Source organism: Martes martes (assembly GCF_963455335.1).
Source record: "Martes martes genome assembly, chromosome: 10".
NCBI lineage: Eukaryota > Metazoa > Chordata > Mammalia > Carnivora > Mustelidae > Martes > Martes martes.
This window is the reverse complement of record NC_137898.1, coordinates 104,953,577-104,975,425: the sequence shown is the minus strand read 5'-3', so window position 1 is coordinate 104,975,425 and position 21,849 is coordinate 104,953,577. Positions and strand designations below refer to the sequence as shown.

Genomic DNA, 21,849 nt, shown 5'->3' with positions numbered 1-21,849 from the left:
TGCCCCTAGACTTTTTTTTTTTTTTTTTTTTTTAAGATTTTACTCATTTATTTGAGAGAGAGAGAGAAAGAGAAAGAGCATGAGTGGGGGAGAAGGGCAGAGAGAGAGCAGGAGAGGCAGACTCCCCACTGAGCAGGAAGCTGGACCTCATCCATCCCAGGACCCCGGGGTCATGACTTGAGCCCACGGCAGTCCTTTAACTGGCTGAGCCACCCAGGCGCCCCTAGCCTAGATTCTTCTTTAATTTGGTTATTACATGGATCTTTCTAATGGAAGAACTGTAGGATATTTCGTATTACAAAAAGATCCGGGAGCAGAATCGCCTAGTTATTATCAATGACAGCCTACGTCAGACACAAGGAAACGAAGACGGATGACTGTCTTTATTAAGTTTGCTCCTCAGAGCTTCTCCAGGCCCTTAAATCTTAAAATATTTAGGTTAGGCTCTTTTTTGGACACTAGTCACTTTCCGGACTCAAAATTTGTGCTTAAAAGAAGGTTAATGGCTCCGGACTTATGAACATGGTTTACAGGAATATAGTGAAAATAACATTTTCTGAAAAGAAGAATCCCTATACCAAAGATAGCTTTTCTTATCTAAAAACATTTTTTTTTCCCTCCTGTCTGGTAATCACCTTCCAGTCTTTTGAGAATCAAATATCATCAGCCCTGTACAGCCATTGTTTCAAGGGAAAAAAAAAACCAAAACTTTATTGATATAAATTTAACCTGCCTCATAATTCACCCATTTAAAGTCTGTAATTCAATGGTTTTTGGTACATTATTAATTATAAACATTGTGGTTATAGATAACATAAAAGTTTTCTATTTTAACCACTGAAGTGTACAAAGCAATGGAATTAATTATGTTTACAAGATTACGTAACCATCACCTGTATCTTTTATCTAGACCTTTCTCATCACTCCACATGGAAACACCATATTCACATATATTGATTTATTCATCATATATATTTCACATATATTGAACTATAATTTCTATTCTATCCCCCACCCCCATGAAGCCACTCTTAACTATCCCAGGCCAAATTTGCTACTGTATTTTAGGTACCCATGAAATTTTGCTTGTGTATCATTCAAGTTATTTACTTTTTTATAATAAATTTACATGTTTGTTCCTCTCACTAGACTGGCTTTCCTGGGGATATAATCATATTGGCTGCAAATGGTAATTGTGTGTCTTCCTTTCGTAATTAATTAGCAATAATTAAATTAAAATTATTAAGATCAGTAAGAGGGCAGAGAGTATCTTTATCATAATAATGAGTAGAGCAGACTTTTCTATCCACTGGGTTGAATCTAGGTATACAAAAGAATAAAAAGTTCAATCACAGAAATATTAAAATTAAGTATTTAGAAATGAAAGTGTGGAGAACAGTTTAAGATTAGAGGCAATAGAAATATGTCACAAAGGAATTCTTCAGTGCTTTAACTGTAAATATTAAACCCTTCTAAAATGTCAAGCAATTAATCAAATATTTTCTGCAAAATTGAGAGACTGAATGTTAAGATGTTTGTTATATAAAGAACTGTCAACTCAGAAATGGAAAACATTGACATGGAAATTAAAAAATGGACAAAGCCAATAGACCATTCCGAAGAAATATATTAGTGAAAAAAGTATTTGAGGGGAAATGCAGTTGAAATACTATTTTAAATTACTTTTATTTTAGTACCAGTGTAAGACTCCATTTTCATCTGTTGAATTTGTAAATGTTTTTAATAACATTTTATAATTTAACCAAAAATATTTAAATTGATGACATCCAAGGACAATCTCGGGGAACACACAGCTATTTGCTCATCAATCAGAAGATGGACTTTGTATGAATCTTTCTTTCAGGCAACTAATTAATAGGGTATAATATAGGAGGGGTTATATGATTTTTTTTTGGCATAACTAAATATCTTATTCCAGAAAAGTCTTTGATAACAATTATGAGAGGAAACAGTATACCTGGACTTTAACCCTTTCTGTGTAAATATTACAAAGCAGTCAATTTCATTTATTTCTTAAATTCTATGAGTGAAATCATATGGTGTCATTCTCTGACTTATTTCATTTAGTATTATACCCTCTAGCTCCATCTATATTGTTGTAAATGGCAAGATCTAATTTTTTCATGGTGAAGTAATATCCCATTGTATATATGTGTGTATACACACATACACATAGCCACAGATGAATGGGTAAATGTTATATATATTATATACACACTACATCTTTATCTATTCATCTATGGATGGACACTTGAGTTACTTGCATATCTTGGCTATTGTAAAAAAATGCTGCAACAAATATAGGGGTGCATATATGTTTTTGAATTAGTGTTTTCCTTTTCTTTCATTAAAACCCAGTAGTGGAAATACTGGACCATAGGGTAATACTATTTTTAATATTTTGAGGAAACTTGAACCCTCTTCCACTCTCGGTGGGAATGCAAATTAGCACAGTCACTGTGGAAAACAGTATGGAGGATCCTCAAAAAGTTAAAAATAGAGCTACTGATGACCCAGCAATGGCTCTACTAGGCATTTATCCAAAAAACCTTGCGTCAAAGAGATACATGCACCCTACCCTTAAGGCAGCATTAGCGACAACAGCCAAATGATGGAAAGAGTCCATACCACAGTGGCTGTACAAATTTGTATGCCCACCAACAGTGCATCAAGCATCCTCACCACCACTTAACATTTGTGATTTTCGTTTTAGCCATTCTGACAGGTGTAAGGAGTTATGTGGAATTTAAGAAAGACAAGCAATGAGAAAAGAGACAAAAACAAAAACGAAAAACCCTATGCTTAAATATAGAGAACAAACTGGTGGTTTCCAGGAGGGAAGTAGGTAGGATAGGTAAAACAGATAAAAGGGATTAAGACTACACTTATTTTGATAAGCACAGAGAAATGTATAGGATTATTGAATCATTATATTGTACACCTGAAACTAACATGTAACACTGTATGTTACACTTCAATAAAAAAGATAAAGGCATTTTCAGTTAAAAAAAAAAAAAAAGCGGTCAACTTGAAAAGGAAAACGAAGCAAAACAAACAAACAAGCCAAGGGGTAGGTTTCCAAGTGTGACTTCACCCATGTCATTTTAGGCCATGGCTATATGTACCTCTATGGGACTTGGGAGACTCCTGAACAGATTTTAAACTGGTGACGACATTACCTCCAGTTACCTTGCTGTCTAGGTGAATACAATGACATTGTCAACCATTTCATTTGATTAAATATTTGTCTCTATATTGTTAGGAGTGCTATATGTAACTCGCATTCTTTGTGTGTTGAGAAGCTGGAGTGGTATATTGAAGTCAGAATATGTAGACCATGACCTGATGAACAAAAGGGGATACAAACCCACACATGTGGGCTCAGCTGGTAGTTTCCTCAGCACCCAAACTCCCACTTCAGGGAAGTGAGACCCACAGGGTCCTTTTGATTAAAGGTGCAGTTTAGTTTCAAAAAAATCACAAAAATACTATATCTTTATTTTATATAATTAATTTTAAGCCAGTGACTTTCAAAACAAAAGCATCTGTTGGCAGCAGAGGAAGTCACATTTCATGGAAATTGATTCTTATGATTCCAAATCTGAAAACTGTTATAATCACATATCAAAAATGGATTCTATCTGCTGAAATGTGTATAACCCAGACCATAATAATTTATACTGAAAAGAAGCCATATTACTTGTTGATAATATATATACCCCTTTCCCCCGAATACTTCAGTTCTTATTCAATTTGAAAATCCCTACTCTCCTGAAGCAATAGAATATGTTCAGAAATTCCTTACCCTCTGAAGGACCACTGGATCCAGCAGTTTCACTAACAGAGACTGGGCTGAGAATAAAAGAAATCATGGAGAGACCAGACCAGCTGATCCCACGCAGACTTTTCACCAATGTGAACCCCATCACCCGTGCCGCACACACCACAGCCACCATCTTCTCCCCTCGAGATGCCTACTGCAGGGGGCATCCGCTAGACATCCTGCTGGAGGTGAGGGACCCCTTGGGACACAGGAAGGAATATGGCAGAGACGTTCTGAGGGCCAGGATGTCCTCCCCAGCCCTGAAGGCGGGTGCTTCAGGAGAGGTGACAGACTTCAACGACAGTACCTAGTCAGTGTCACTTTGTTCTGGGAGGGTCAGGTCTCTCTGTCTCTCCTGCTCATTCATCCCAGTGAGGGGGTATCAGCTCTTGGGAGGGCAAGGAACCAACACCATGACAGGGTGACTTTCACAGGCCAGTTTGACAGTGACACTTCCTGGATCCTCTGAGTGTGGTCTGACCCTAAACTCAAGTGCTGAGTTTTTGCAAATACCTGGATTATCGAGACCAAGAAGCCTTCCACTGCATGAGGTCTCCACATGTTCCCTGTGAGGCCCTGACCACAGGATCCCCAGCAATGGAAACATTTTCTATCTTAGAAAGAAAGAAAAAAAGTCTTTTCTACAGGTAAACAGGCCTTACAGACAAAGAGGGGGGCTTGTGTTCAGACCAATCCTGCCTAGAAACTTTTCCTAATCAAGCTCCCTTAGATCAATGAATGTTGATCCACTGCTCAGAGTCCGTTCAGTGGCCAGGATACTCACAGGGCCCCATACAGGTCATCTCTACACCTATCGTTTTAAGGAGTATAACCAATGATGCATTTAACCTCTGCCCATAGTTCTCCATGGTTTGTCATACTTCTAAATCTGGTAACTTTTTAGAGACCGGTACTTTCTATAACATAGTCCATGGAACACCAGTCCTCCAGGATATTAAAGATACTATGTTAAAAAAAAAAAAAAAAAGAAAAGAAAAGGAGGGGGTGAATGTTATCATTCTTTACTTGCTTCACTTTGTACATTAAATCACCAAATCCTATGAATTGTACCTCCCATATAGCTCCTGAACTCCGCCATTTCTCTCCATTGCTGTTGCCTCCATCATCCTATGAACTATCCTCATACCTCCATCAGATTATCTCAACAATCTCCAGAGCTGATTTCCTTGGCCACAGTCTCGTTTCCTTTAATGTACTTTCCATACGGCACCCTGACTAATGTTTCCAAAATCTAGATGACTTTTCCTTGCTTAAAACCTGTTATATGATCCTTTTTTGCTCCTTTTCTTGCTTAAAACCTGTTATATGATCTCATTGCTCTAGGGATGAAATCCAGACTCCTTAATGTTTACGAAGACTTGCCCAGTTCTGAAGCCGTCGTCTCACCCTTCCGCTGCTTTGCTCTGACAGCTAAACTCAACTTCTATTTCACGAGCAGACCATGCTGCTTCTCAGCTCCGGCACTTTATAACCCCAATGACAACACTCATCCTACCATTAAATTTCAAACATTTTTTAATCTTCTGAACTGTAAGCTCTGTGAGGCAACAATCATAACTATTTTTTTCAACATTTGTTTATTCAATTTATCAATAGTTAGGACGTTCTACCTTCCAGGCAGAGCTGTAGGTTTTTGGAATTCAACAGCGTAGTAGTGGGATAAAAAGACAACAAGCAGGTTTGTAACAAAGTCACCAGAATAAAGAATCTTAATGTAAAGATGAATGTTATTTCTTTCTTTTTTAAATTTTTTTAGAGAAAGGGAGAAAGAGAACACATGTAGGGGTGAGACAGAGGGGCCAAGGGAGAGAAAAAGGGAATCTTAAGCAGACTCCACACTCAACATGGAGCCTGACACAGGGTTCGACCTCACCACCCTGAGATCATGATCCGATCTGAAATCCAGAGTTGGATGCTTACCCGACTGAGCCACCCACATACCGCTGGGTGTTTTTAAAGAGGCTAGGTAAGGCCTGTCTTGAATACCCACCTGAGAATGAGACACATGAACAGCACCTTGAATGAAATGAGGAAGTGAGCCAGGTGAATTTGGGGGGAGCAACATCCCCAAGAGAGGGTTTATGAACAGAGGCAAGAGCATGCTGGAATATTCCAGGAACTGTGAAGGAAATCACTGAGGCTGCCATGCAATGAATAAAGGAGAGAGAAAGTCAGAGGTACAGGCAGAGCTTAGAAGCCATCTATACATGATAGGAAGCCATGGAGGGTCACCATTTTGTCTCTCAGCCTAGTGTGATATCTACCACCCAGAAGATTCTCCACTGTTGAGGGGAAAAATAAGTAAAATGCAATCTGGGAAGATAATTAAGTAGGTTTATTTGCAGCTCCTTTTCAGTAACTCTAGTATCTATCCCTTCAAGTAGGGATAGAATGCAGAACTTCATAATTACTTGACCACGGAACAGTTTAATGGATCATTTTAAGATACTGTGGTTCCCTAGTTTGGTAGTTGCTGCTCTCGAGAGGCCTGGTGTTTGTGATGTGGGTTCAGAAAACCAAGTAGGATAACATAGTAGCCTAGAAATTAAAATTCAAATCCATATTAAACATGATGATGATACAAGGGCAGGGTGCAGGACAAAACGGACCCTACATTTCTGTAAGATTTCCGTTTCGCCCCTATGTTACCTTCACTCTTTGATTTCCTGACCAAGGTAGGGGACAATTCCTTTATCCTATGGCTCAGACAAAACAGTCTGGACTTTTTAAAAAATAGACTTTACTAATAACAGAAGGGGACATAATCATGCAGACACAGAGGGCTTCCCATTTTGAAGGCCATGTCTTAACTCTCCAGGAAGAATCTACCCAGGCTGATTCCGTTTTCCCCATTTGCCACATACGGCTCCCTCTTGAGATTGTCATCACTGTAGCCTGGGTTGGGAGGGTACTCGTTATACACTTTCCTGCCTGTTCATAGGAAATCCCAAATTCCTGCTCTGGCACAGCTTCATGTATTTGGGGTCCAATTACGCTTCTAAAGTGGGCTCTATTTATGACAAATAATATGCCCGACCCTGTTTTACTTTCTAATAGACACATTTACTTTGGGGTTCCCTGCTTTATTCAAACTGTCTAGTTTTTTCTACCACTGTGTGGAAGCAGAGATGTAAATTTCCTCACAGCTGATAAAGTGTAGATATAAGGAATGGTTGGATTCATAGTTAATTCCATATCCAAGAGTTCTCAAAGATTCTATCATTAAATTCTAAACCCCATTTTTAGGCCCAAGTCAGGTTCTATGACATCATTCCTTTCCACAAGTCCAAGGACTAAGCCTGTTTCTCTTTCATTTGTTAACATAATAAATATATTTTCTCACTAAGTGTTCTCTCTCTCAAGCCTGGCTACCAAATCAGATCCTACTTCCTCAAATACTCACTTCTTCAAAGTTTTTTTTTTTTTTTTTTAATTTTAAGGGTCTTATTGATAATCATGATGGGAAAATAAACAAAGGTTGCCACATGAGAAGACTTCATACTAGAAACACAGTTAGTTGATAATACATCTTTCAGTTTCTATCATGGTTTATTACAGCTCCTTCTGAAATGCAAAACATATACATGTACATACGCATGCTTAATACTAAGAGAAGACACACTGAAATGAATGCCTTTATAGCTATCTTTAATCCTATTTTTAATGTCCCAATGTCTGGTTTTAATATTCAGATTTACAAGGCAGCCAGGTATCGGTGTTTTTTTGTCAACTTCAACCTTACCTGGGATAGATATGGAAGAATGTTTCAAATTTCAAAAGACCAAGTTCCCCACTATGACTAATTTTAACCTTGTGCCAAAGATAGGTCTGATAGGATCCTCGGTAGAAACACTGGAATGACCGTTAGGCTCATTTCACATTTAAGCACAGACATATTAAATAGCTTGGCTAAGGTAAGTTACACAAAGCAAATGACCAAATTGGAACTGGAATCCCAATCTACTTCATTCTCAAGAGGCTACAGCCCTGTCTCCATGACTCCGCCACTCCACCCAACTGTCACTGTCCAGACACCCTGGCCCCTCACTTCTGCCGTCCTCTGGTGCTCTTGATGAGTGGAATATTGTTCTCCCTTGCCTGGGATTCAGGCAATCTTTCTCAATTTTGGAAACTACTTCCTTTGTCCCTCCTGGAGGTCTCTGTCGCTCTGGCTCTGGAAGCTCTTCATTTCCCTAGATGGATTTTATGTTGATGGAATAAATTCAGTTGACCAGATATAGTCACCATCTTAATTGGTAAGACCTGTATCTTGAGGTGAAGCTCACAGTGCTAGACAATGAAAACATTATAATGAATAAGTGACCTAAGTCCTACTCTCAAGGAGATGTTAAAGTACAGAGAATAGCCTCTGGGGATGGGGGAGGGGTGTCCTGTGAAGGTGGAGAGTACATGAAGAGGAGGCTGGAGAAGTGAATGCTCATGGGAGGTTGTAAGCCAGCAAAGGAGCTTGGTCCTAATACAGTAGGCGGATAATGGAAAGTCATGGAAGTATTTTACCTAGGAGACTAAAACAGGCAGCACAGAAGATGTTTTTAGGTGGGATAAAATAAGGAAGACGAATGTAAGAATTTAGGACAAGGTTCTCAAAGTAATGTCCTTGGATTAGCTTCAACTTCACTTGAGAGTTTGTTAGAAATCCAAATTCTTGGACCTCACCCCAGAACTATTTTTTCCCAGCTTTATTGAGGTGTGATTGACAAAAACGATACACATTAAGGTATATATTTTGATATAAATATACACTGTGAAATGGTTACCATAGTCAAGCTGAGTAACATATCCATCACCTCACATAGGTCGTATTTTTATACTTTTTAAATTTTTTTTTTTAAGTAATCTCTATAACCAACATGGAGCTCAGACTTACAACCCTGAGATCAAGAGTCACATAATCTACCAGCTGAGCCAGCCAGGTGCCTCTGTATAACACCTAAGATTTGCTTTCTCAGCCGATTTCAAGCCTATAATACATTAACTATAGTTACCATGCCATACATTAGATCCCCAGAGCTTACTCATCTTATAACTCAGAGTTTATACCTCTTAACCAACATCTCCCCATTGCACATGTCTCTTTCTGGATCTTTGGATCCCTGCTATTAACAAGAGAACAGTTTTCCAGAATCCTGACCCATTTACTTTCTCAGAATACCTTAAACATATCAAGGTAAAGGTAAAGAAAAAAGGAAAAAGAAATTGCAGAGAGTTGAGTGTCTCAATCTCTCTAAGCCAGTGATTTTTATTTTAATATCTGGGCAGATATCAGGCTAATTTATTTTCCCATTTTTTGAAGGTCAAATATAGGGGAGGAAATGACGAGGAACTTTACCTCCATTGAGATCTTACCATGTAACAGTAGGTCTATTGTGCAGTTGCTTGCTGTGTTCACAATTTATCAATCTAAAAGACATTCTTACTCTGAGAAAATTGACATTAACCATTTTCATCTTTCATTTCTTGGGATAAAGAGTACCAATCATCTTGGGTTTTGCAGGAAGGATTTTATTCTTAGAAATTATTTTCATATAAATTTTAATGAATTTTCACCTTGAGTCAGATCTAAAAGTCTAAGGAACCCTTAATTTCAGCTGCCTACTCTCAAAATGTGCAGGTTATTTTGATTTAAACTTAAGATTTATTCCTGATGATTCAATAATTGGGTAATGTGAAAATGTCTCAGATAAGCTACTGGGTTAGAAAATTTCTTCAGTGGTTCTCAGTGTTTCAGCCAAACCACCTTGATTAAAGTTCTATGAACTAGCAATTTCTGTGGATATTTTCAATTTTATCACAGGAAATTCAGTGGTCAATACAAAGCCATCTCACCCATAAAAGTGATGTTCCTGCTATACTGGAAATAAAGTGAAGTTCAGAAAAAGCAAATGCCTCTTGTTCTAGCATTCAATGGTGTAGGCATTTACCTATTGCCCATTTTTCAAGTATTCAGCAAATGTTTACTGAGGACCGACTGTATGCAAAGAACTTTACAAAACCCTGTGGAGAACATATAAATAAATCATGAGCCCACTGAAAACTCACAGTTTGTGAAAAAGACAGATCCCTTCTCTCTGCCATGGCAGTCATCATCCATGCCCAACTTTTACACTGAAGGAAGTTCTTAGACTGAAGACAACTTGAGTCCTCTTAACACTTCTATGGTTTCCCTATTTCCTGGACCATAATTTCTAGTAATATCAGGAAGTTCCTTAGAAGATTATGCCAAATTTATTATTTTTTGAGCCATTTATAAACCTGATGTAATTCAATATGCATGAATTTAAATTCTTAAACTTATACCACAAGTCCCAACAATGCAGGTAGATGACAAAAAGGACACGCTGTTTAAGTGGAAAAATATATGAATGACCTGATTCTTGAGAGAGGAAAGATAGTAGGTTGGGAGGACCCTGAGTTCATCTCGTCCCATGGACACAATGAAGTAACAACTATATGTACTGCAACTAACTCCGAAAACCATCTGAAGACTGGCAGAAGAGCTAGTTGTAGAGAGAAGGCCACATCAAAAAGGGTAGGAGGGGTGAAGATGCCATTGGAATCCAACCCCCTGGCATAACTGACCACAAATGGGAAGGACATCACAAGCACCGAGGAACAAAAGAATCAGGCTCCACATTGGACATCCCTGGTCTCAGAGACCTGTAAAAAGACCAGTGTCTGTAACATTGGGCTTTGAAAATCATCGGGATTTAACTCTAGGAGAGTCAGAAGGCAATAGGAAATGGAGTCCCATCACTTAAAGAGCGAGCCACTAGATAACAGTCTGAGACATCGTACAGGAATAGCAGTTTAAGAAGTGTCTGCGGTATATGTGAAGGAGATTTATTACTAATTTTAGGATGTGTGTTGCTGGGGTGGGGCAGGGATCTGCCGGAGCTTTCTATAGGAATTAAAGTGCTGGTAGGTGACATTTTTCTTACCCTCCCCCAGGCCGCATAGCCAAATGCTTACCAGAGCCAATTCTAACACTTTCCATCCCTTGCTAGCACCTCATGACCCTTCCCAGCATTCCCCTGCAAACCTGTCTCACCCAACCCACTTGCCCCAACAGGCACCCCTCCAAGCTACATCCAGTGGGCAGCCCCTCCTGCACTGAAGAGTGGGGAAACTAAGCCCACACACTAGCATCCCACATTTCCAGCAGCCGGACCTCTCAGCTGTCTGTGCAGAGAATGAGCCCTGCTCTTTGATGCCCCCCATAGCTGTCACAGTGGCTAACAGCAGACAGGTGGGCTGAGGGCTGGTCCCACCCACCAGTGGGTCTGTAGCTGAGCCTTCTAGCCTCAAAAGGGCAAACATGGCCCACTAGTGCTCCCACAATAAGCAAAGTGGGTCATTATAGCAAGTTGGGCTGAGGACAAGCTTAAACCACCAGCATGCCTATAGTAATTATGGCTCAGCCATAACTGGATGTCACATGTTCCCTCCAGAGGAAACCCATGGAGGGCCTGGCTCTGGTGACCAAAGGAGATTATGCTACAGAGCACCACAGAAATCCTTCTCTATAAGGCCATTATTTTCCAAGACCAGGAGAGATAGCTGACCTAGTACATAGAAACAAACACAGAAAGATAAACAAAATGAAGAAATAGAGGACTATATTCCAAATGAAGAATGAGAAAAAAATAATAATCACAGAAAAGGAGATACATGAAACAAAGATAAGCAATATGCCTGATAAAGGGTTCAAAGTAATGGCCATAAAAATATTCACTGGACTTGAAAGAAGGGTTGAAAAACTCAGTAAGAACTTCAGCAAAGAGACAGAAAACATAAAAGTAACCAGTCAGAGCTAAAGAATACATAACTGAAATAAAATATACAGCAAAGGGAATCAACAGAAAATTAGAGGATGCTGAAGAGTGTATCACTGATGTGGAAGACAGAGTAGTGGAAAGCAACCATGCTGAACGGCAAAATAATAATAAATAAATAAATAAATAGTAAAAATACCGTAAGAGACTGTGTGACGTCATCAAGTATAATGTGAATGTTATTATCATCTTCCAAGTGGAGACAGAGAGAGGGAAGGGGGCGGAAAACCTAAAGACATAATAACTTTTAACTTCCCTATTCTGGGGAAAAGTAATAGACATCTGGATTCAAAGCAAGGTGAACCCCAAACAAGATGAACCCAAGGAGGTCCAGACCAAGACACACAACAATTTAAAAAGCAAAAGTCAAAGATAAAGACAGAGTCTTAAAAGCAACAGAGAAATGAAGCTAGTAATGTACAAGAGAAATTCCATAAGGCTATGAGCTGATTTTTCAACAGAAACTTTGCAGGCCAGAAGAGAATGGCATGACATAATCGAAGTGTTCACAAGAAGAAATGTTCAACAAAGAATACTCTGTCCTGCAAGATTATCATTCAGGATTAAAAGGAGACAAAGAGTTTTCCAGATGAACTGAAGTTAAAGGAGTTCATCACTAAACTGGCCTTTCAAGAAATGTTTAGGAGAATTTTTTTTAAATGGAAAGAAAAGGCCATACCTAGAAGAAAATTATGAAAAGAAAAAAATTCACTGGTAAAAGCAAACAGAGTAAATGTAGAATAATTATTTACAAAGCTAGTATGGAGATTGAAACATAAAAGTAGTAAGATCAATTATATCTATAAAAGCTGATCAAGGAATACAAAAATAAAAAAGATGTAAAATCACATCATACATAAAACACGGAGGAAGCAGTGAAAATGTAGTGTTTTTAGAATGTGCTCAAATTTAAGTGACCATCAACTTACTATCAATTGCTGTACATATAAGATATTACATATGAACCCCATAGTCATCATAAATCAAAGACTTATTGATAGATACACAAAAAATGAGAATGTAATCCAAGCATAAAAACTCAAAAGTGCAAGAGAAGAAAGCAACAGAACTACAAAAAGAAAAACAAAACAAAAAGCCAGTAATGTTATATATATACACCTATCAAGAGTTACTCAAAGTGTAAATCCTCTAGACGCTCCAATTAAATAAAAGAGTAGGACAGTGAGTAAAAAAACAAACAAGAAAAAAAAATCAAAAACAAGATCCATCTATATGCTGCCTACACGAGACTCCCTTCAGACCTAAAGCCATATGCAGACTGAAACCGTAAGGGCTGGAAAAAGATATTCCATGAAATGGAAGCAAAAAGATAAAAAAAGAAAAAGCTGTGGTAACACAACTTATATCCAACAAAATAGACTTGAAAACCAGAGATAAAGAAGGGTATTACATACTGATAAAAGGATTACTCTAACAAAAGGATGTAACAACTGTAAATATCCATGCACCTAATGTAGGAGCACCTAAATGCATAAAATAAAAATTTACAGACTGAGAAACTGACTGTAACAATACTAGAAGGGGATTTTGATCACCCCCCTTACATCAGTGGATATAGAATTCAGACAGAAAATTCAATAAAGAAACAGGGGCATTGAGTGATACATTAGACCAGATAGACTTCACAGATATATACAGGACATTTTATTCATAAACAACAGAATGTGTATTCCTTTCAAATGTGCATGGGACATTCTACAGATCACATGTTAGGCCATAAAACAAGTTTTAGTAAATTTAAGATTGAAATCCTATTGAGCATTTTTTTCTGATGAAAATGTTATGAAATGAGAAATCAATTACAAGAAGAAAATGCAAAAATGCAAAAACGTCAAGGCTAAACAACATGTTGCTAAATAACCAATGGACTAACAAAGAAATCAAAGAAATAAAATACTTGTGGACAAATGAAAATGGAAACAATGGTCTAAAATCTTTGATACACAATAACAACAGTTCTATGAGGAAAGTTTATAGCAATACAGGCCTAGCTCATAAAATAAAATCTAAAACAATCTAACCTTACACCTAAAGGAACTAAAAAAAGAGGGCAAAGGCCCAAGCTCCGTAAAGAAAGGAATAAAGATCAGAGTGTAAGTTAAATAGAGATTTAAAAATAGATAAGATCAATGAAATTAGAGCAGATTCTTTGAAAAAATAAATAAAACCGATAGCCAGTTCATCAAGAACAAGAGAGGACTCAAAGTAAAAAATGAAAGGGAGAAATAACAACCAATACCACAGATACAGAAAGGATTATGAGAATACTATTAAAAATTGTATGTGAACAAATTGGGCAACCTAGAAAAAAATGGGTAAATTCCTGGGAACATGTTATTTCAAAACTGAATTAGAGAGAAATAGAAAATTCAAACAGACTGATTACTAGTAACAAAATTGAATTGGTAATCAAAAAACCTCTCAATCAAATAAAGTCCAGGACCAAATGGTTTCACAGGTAAATTCTACCAAACATTTAACGAAGAGCTAATACCTAGTCTTCTCAAACTACCCCAAAAAACAGAAGAGGACGGAAAACTTCCAAACTCCTCCTACATGTCCAGCATTACTGTGATACCAAACCCAGATAAAGATACTAGGGAAAAAAGAAAACTGTAGTCTAATATCTCTGATGAATATAGATGCAAAAACTCTCAATATTAGCAAACCAAATTCAACAATCCATTTTTTAAAAATTCTCTTTTACATAGCTGTCCAGTGGTTTTTCCCAAAACCATCTATTGAAGCGATGGTCTTTTCCCTATTATATATTCTTGCCTCCTGTCATAGATTAGTTGGGTTACTTATAGATAAGTATGGGTGATTTCCGTGTCTCTATCCTGTTGTACTGATCTACATGTCTATTTTCGTGCCAGTACCATACTGCTTTGAATACTACAGTTTTCTAGTGTATCTTGAAATCGGAGATTGTGCTACCTGCCGTTTTGGTCTTCTTTCTCCAGATTGCCTTGGCTCTTCAGGGTCTTTGTCTTTCATACAAATTGTGGGATTATTTGTTCTAGTTCTGTCAAAAATGCTATTGGAGCTCTGATAGGGATTGCATTAAATCCGCAAATTGCTTGGGGTAATATGGATCCTTCATTCTAATCACGTGCATGGAATATTTTCCACTTGTTGGTGTCATCTTCAATTCTTTAGTCAATGTCTTACAGGTTTCAGAGTACAGGCCTTTAACCCTTGGTTAAATTTCTAGGTATTTTACTTTTTGGTACAATTTTAAATGGGATGGTTTTCTTAATTTCTCTTTCAGCAACTTCATTATGAAATTGGACCACTTTCTTATACCGTACCCAAAAATAAATAAAAAATGGATCACAAACCTAAATGTGAGACCTGAAACCATAAAACTCCTGGAAGAAAACAGGCAGTAATTTCTTTGACATAAACCTTAGGAACATTTTTCTAAATAGGTCTCTTCAGACAAGAAAAACAAAATTAAAAAAATGAACTATTGAGACTATACTAAAATAAAAAGCTTTTGCATGGGGAAGAAAACCAACAAAATAAACAGGCAACCTACTTAATGGGAAAAGATACTTGCAAATTATATATATTACAAGGGGTTAATATTACAAGGGGTTAATATCCAGAATATATAAGGAACTCCATAACTCAACACCAAAAAAACCCAATCTGATTAAAAAAATAGGCAGAGGACCTTAGTAGACATTTTTCCAAAAAAGACAGACATTTCCAACAGATGGGAAAACATGCCCAACATCACTGATCATCAGGCAAATGAAAATCAACACAAAGAGGTATCACCTTATACCTGTCAGAATGGCCCAAATAAAAAAGACAAGAAATAACAAGTATTGGCAAGGATGTTAAAAAAAAAAAAGGAACCCTTGTGCAGTTCTGGTGGGAATGTAAATTGGTGCACCCGCTGTGGGCAATACTACGGATGTTCCTCAAAAAAATTAAAATGAAATTCTCATATAATCCAGTAATTCCACTACTGGGTATTTACCCCCCAAAATAAAAACACTAATTCGAAAAGAAATATGTACCCCTATGTATATTGCAGCATTATTTACCATGGCCAAATTATGGAGGCAACCCAAGTGTCCAATGATAAATGAATGGGTAAAGACGATGTGATATATAAATAGGATATTACCCAGGCATAAAAAAGAGTAAGATCTTGCTGTTTGCTACAACATGAATGGACCTAGAGCATTACTCCAAGTGAATTAAGTCAGAGAGAGACAAATACCATACGATCACTCTGATATGTGTAATCCAAGAAACAAAACAAATGGACAAAGAAACTGACAAAACCAGAAACTCACCCATAATACAGAGAACAAACTGATGGTTGCTGGAATGGAGAAGGAGAGGAGATGGTCAAAAAGTGTAAGGGGAGTGGGAGGTACAGGCTTCCAGTTAAGGAATAAATAAATCATTAGCATGAAAGGTACAGCATAGGGAATAGAGTCAATGGTATTTTAGTAATACTGCACGGTGACCGATGGTGGCTACACTTGTGGTGAACACAGCTGAACACAGAGTTGTCCAATTACTATGTTATGCTTGTGAAACTAGTGTAACACTGTGTCAACTGTATGTAAGTAACAAAACAATAAAATAAAAGGATTTTTTTTCCGCTACAATCAAGTGGAATTTATTCTGCGGATGCAGGGATTGCTCAGTATTTGCAAATCAATATTATATATCACATTAAGGCAAGGAAGGATTAAAAACCGTATTATTATCTTTGTTAACGATTTTATTATTTATTTATTTTTTGAGAAAGAGAAAGTGAATGAGAGAGAGGGAAAGAGAGCATAAGCTGGGAGAGAGGCAGAAATAGACTCCCCCCTGAGCAGGGAGCCCTACATGGGCCTTGATCATAGGACCCTGGGATCATGACCTGAGCCGAAGGCAGACGCTCAACAGACTGAGCCACCCAGGCGCCCCTATGATTATCTTAATAGATGCAGAAAAAGCACTTGACAAAATTCAACATACATTTGTAATAAACACTCTAAAGGTAGGTTTAGTGACTATCTACCTCAAAATAAAGGGCCATCTAGGACAAACCCACAGTTCATCTCATACTCAATGGTGAAAAGCTGAGGGATTCCTCTAAGATCAGGAATAAGACAAAGATGTCCACTCTCACCACCTTTACTTAACGTAGTATTAGAAGTCCTAGCCACAGTCTTCAGACAACAAAAAGAAAAGGCTTCCAAATTGGTAACAAAGAAGTAAAACTACCAGTATTTGCAGATGACATGATACTATATATAGAATACCCTAAAGACTCCACCAGGAAACTACTAGAAATAATAAATGAATTCAATAAAGTTGCAGGATACGAGATTTACAGAAATTGACTGCATTTCTATACACTAGTAATGAAACATCAGAAAGAGAAATTAACAACTCCATTGACAAGTTTACCAAAAAGAATAAAATACCTAGGGATAAACTTAATGAAAGACATGAAAGAAGTGTACTCTGACAACTACTGTAGGACATTGATAAAGGAAACTGAAAATTTCACAAATGAAAAGATAGTCCATGCTCATGGATTGGAAGAATATTGTTAAAATGTCCATATTATACTGAACAATCTACAGATTCAATGCAATCTCTACCAAAATAGTATCTTTTTTTTACAGAACTAGAATAATCCAAAAATTTGTATGCAGCACAAAAGACCCAGATTAAGAAAGCAATCCTGAGAAATAAGACCAAAGCTGAAGGTATCGCAATCCTAGATTACTAGGATATCCTAGTAATCCTAGATATAATATAATCCTAGATAGACTCTAAAGTGATAGTAATCAAAACAGTATGCTACTGGCATAGATCAGTGGAACTTACCTAATTAGTCTATGACAAAGGAGGTAAAAATATGTAATGGGAAAAAGGGAATGTTTTCTGTAACTGATACTGGGAAAACTGAACAGACTATATGCTAACTCAAGTTTAAATACAGATTTCAAAACATAGAAATACCATGTAATTCAGTAATTTCACTACTGGATATATATGCACAGAAAATGAAAACATGAATTCAAAAAGATACATACACCCCTGTGTTTATTAAAGCATTATTTACAATAGCCAAGATATGGAAGCAACCTAAGTGTGTATTAACAGACAAATGGGAAAAAAAAAGATCTTGTATATATGAATACAATGGGATATCACTCAGCCATAAAAAGAATTACATCTTCCATTTGCAACAAAATGGGTAGGCCTGGAGGGTTTTGTGTTCAATGACATAAGTCAGAAGGAGAAAGACAAATACTATATGATTTCTCTTTTGTGTGGAATCTAAGCAAAACAAAACATAAAAAGAGAACCATAAACAGACTCATTAGTAGAGAGAACAAAGTGTTGGTTGACAGCAGGGTAGAAGGCTAGGAAGATGGATGAACTAGGTAAAGGGGATGAAGAGGTACACACTTGCAGTTATAAGTCACAGACAGAAAGTACATCATAGGGAATTTAGTCACTAATACTGGAATAATGTATGGTGACAGATGGTGACTGTAATACTGTAATAATGTATGGTGACAGACAGTGACTATAATTATTGCAATGAGCACTAAGGAATGAGCAGAATTGTGGAATCCCTATATTGTACACATGCAACTAATTTAACATTTTATATCAACTATACTTCAATAATAAATTTTTTAAAATGACCTGAGTCTTACCTGGGGGAAAGCTTGGCATGAATCAATGAATAAACTTAGGCTAATTTCATAGTAGAGTATTCTGAATAAAGAGCTCTTCCCTTTTTCAGCACTAAACAGACCACGCCGATAATATTCTGCTCAGCCTGGGCACAGCAATGAAATGTTTAACCTGAGAACCCGATTCTGGGGCACCCAAAGTAAACAATGTGAGACATCATTTCACGAACATGTTCGAGATTTCTTCATGGATAAGTAGAGTTTGAGGAGAAGATCTATTATATAACGAGGTCAATGTTATTGGCACAATATTTAGCTGGGGGTACCGAATCCTGCTGTTTCGTGCCCAAACATTTCCTCCTGAATTGGCTAGCAGTGGGGTAGCTTTGGGGACCAGGTAAAGGCGGAGGAAGAACTTGCAAGTGCGTGAGAAAAACTATCCCCACTCCAAGATTAACTATTCATTTGTGAGATTCAAAAGTGAGAGCTTTTAATTCACTCCTTGAACAGGATCTTGTCTAATAAATATTTATGGAAGAGAGGAGGGTATAAGTCAAGAAGGATGGAAAGAAAAGAGGGAAAGAAGGGAAGATATTAAGAATGTGTTTCAGAAATAATTTGTGGTAATAGTGTTTTACTGTGGTTATTTTTATTGCCAGAGCGTGGGAACACAAAATAGAAATGTCAGATTGGAATAGAGACTCCTTTCCCCTGTGGTTATACCGTGAGAGGAAGGTGGATTATCGCATTTTGTAAATAGATCAAATCAAATGGAATGCAAAATATAGATGACTGCTTGAAGAGAAAACTTATTGACCTCATGGGAGTTTCAACACTGCAACAGTGGATTCGCTACTTACAAAAAGTGATGAAAAGTATGTACTTTATTTTTATTTTGAAATTACAGTTGGCTTCTGAGGTTGTTTTTATAATAATTATATTTCTTTTCTGATGTTTGTTTTGCTTTAAAAATCTGCCAAACATTTAGATTGGGGCTTTTAGTAAGTTAAATTTTATTTTTTTCACAATGATTAACATTTTTCTTCCTCATCTTATGTCCTAATAAAAAGTTTAAAAGATTGTGTTAAGATTTTATTTTTTTAAAGCTTTTATTTGAGAGAGAGAGAAAGAGACAGACAGAGCATGAGCAGGGGGGAAGAGGCAGAGGGAGAAGCAGAGACTCCTTGCTGAGCAGAGAGCCCCACATGGGGCTCAATCCCAAGACTTAGAGATCATGACCTAAGCATGTGCTTAACCGACTGAGCCACCAGGCACCCCCCAAAATTGTGTTACGATTTTAATGTATCTGATACAGTTCTCTTCTTCCCATAGGCAGTGATGCTTTTATAGTTAGAAATTCTCTTGGTTAGAATTTTACAGATGTGTGCATTTAAAAATTATGATTATTTTCCTTTCATTAAAAAGATATACTGATTTGTTTTCCATTAGCCTTAAAATATTTTGATCATCAATGAACCAGGGTCTTCAACATATGGTAGATATTGAAAACTCCAGGCTTCAACAACTAGCAGAAGCACCCTCAGCCACAACCTTATAAAAGGGAAGGGAAGTGGCATAAATATGGTCACACTGATGGAAGTCACACGGCAAATCTTGAAATAGAATTGGGGCACTTTGGGGAGCCTGGATGGCTCAGTTGGCTAAGCGTCCGACTCATGGTTTTGGCTCAGGTCATGATCTCCGGGGTCATGAAGTGGAGCCCTGTGGTGTTCAGCCTGGAGTCTGCTTGACCCTCTGCCTCTGCCCACTCTTGCACGCTCAGGTGTGCGTGCTCTCTCTCAAATAAATAAATCTTAAAAAAAGAAAAAAAAAAGGATTGGGGCACTTACCTTTTGACCCCAAATAATGATCATCATGATTAAGTTAAACTAGAAAATGGTAACAGAAACATGTATGCTTTCTACAATGTTTGGTGTTGAAACTAAAATGAAACTATCAAGATAACGTGTTTGTACCATTTCTAAGTATCAGTTTGATGACTTTACACTGGTACTCAGTAGCACCAAGGAAAAGCTTACTAACTTGCATTTTCCTGTAGCTTAGCTTTGCTAAATTCTTTTTGGCTCTGGAAATGTTCACCTGTCATTTTAAAGAAGCCAGATGTGTAACAGATTTTGTGTATGAAAGGAGTATTCCTTTTAGTGTATGAGGTTAAAGCAAGCTCAACTCATATGACAAGGTATAATTAACACTGATATTTATGTTAAATTTGCAATAGAGCTGAAAAGAGGACATTGTGATGGAATTTCATCTTTAACATTTCATGATCTTAAACTTGCTTGTCTTTTTGTGGGTTTAAGAGCCTGTTGACTTGTAAAGAATTTGCCACCTCTCGAGCTTGCTGACCTGTTCTCTTGTGAAATTTCTTGCACATCTGAATATTGTGGAAGGAACAAAACTAACCTTGAGAGAAAACAAAACACATGTATGTTTCTGGATGCTGAAAAACGTATTTGGATTCAGTGGAAAAACATGATCATCCTTTTATCACCAAAAATCTGTTTTCAGTGACAGATGAAAACTATATATCCCAAGGGAAATTGATCTGGTAGCCAGAGAGACAGAGCCATTGTCATTACCCTCGGCCAGCATTTCAGACCCTTTTCTGTTATGATTTTCATCGTAAGGCCATTAATGTACAAAAGGCCATTGAATATCTACTCTTGCAAAGCCAAGAGACCAAGGTGATCCCTAAAACTGAAAATACCAGGGGGGAAAAACTAAATGTGGGGATGTTTAATGATTATGGCAATATTCAAAATCTTATCACGAGGGATATTTTTGTGGTTCTTAATGGGGATATTATTGATGCCTGGGACATGTGATTGGAAATTGGATTACCATGTTTTTAAACTATTTCGCTAGAGGAAAAATATAGAAAGAGCAGTACTAGCCATTCTCTATAAATGACCTAACTTATGTTATAAGGTTATATGCAATCCAAGTATGAAGAAATGAAATTCTAAAAAATACAGTAAAATATACAGAACATAAAAATTACTGTTTAAACCATTTTTAAGTGTATAATTCAGTGGCTATGCAATTCAGATACATTCACAATATTGTACAACCATTCATCATGATCCATCTCCAGAACGTTTCATCATCCCAAACATAAACTCTGTCCATAAACTAATTCCTTATTCTCCCTTATCCCACCGCGCCTGGCAATCGACATCCTACTCTGTCTCTGTGAATTATACTATTCTAGGTAGCTCATATAAGTGGAGTTATACAATATTTGTCTGTCTTTCTTTAAGATTTTATATATATATATATATATATATATATATATATATATATATATATATTAGACCAGCGAGATCACAAGTAGGCAGAGAGGCAGGCAGAGAGAGAGGAGGAAGCAAGCTCCCCGCTGAGCAGAGAGCCTGATGCGGGGCTCGATCCCAGGACC

At 37.3% G+C, this 21,849-nt stretch overlaps 1 pseudogene across 1 annotated transcript; it reads left to right on the top strand.

Annotated features, from left to right (window-relative positions):
• Positions 1-3,807: 3,807 nt before the first annotated feature.
• On the top strand, positions 3,808-21,259 carry LOC308350959 (NXPE family member 2-like; annotated as a pseudogene). The gene is made up of 2 exons: positions 3,808-4,491; positions 20,825-21,259. The product of its transcript is annotated as an NXPE family member 2-like (transcript).
• The last annotated feature ends 590 nt before the right edge of the window (positions 21,260-21,849 follow it).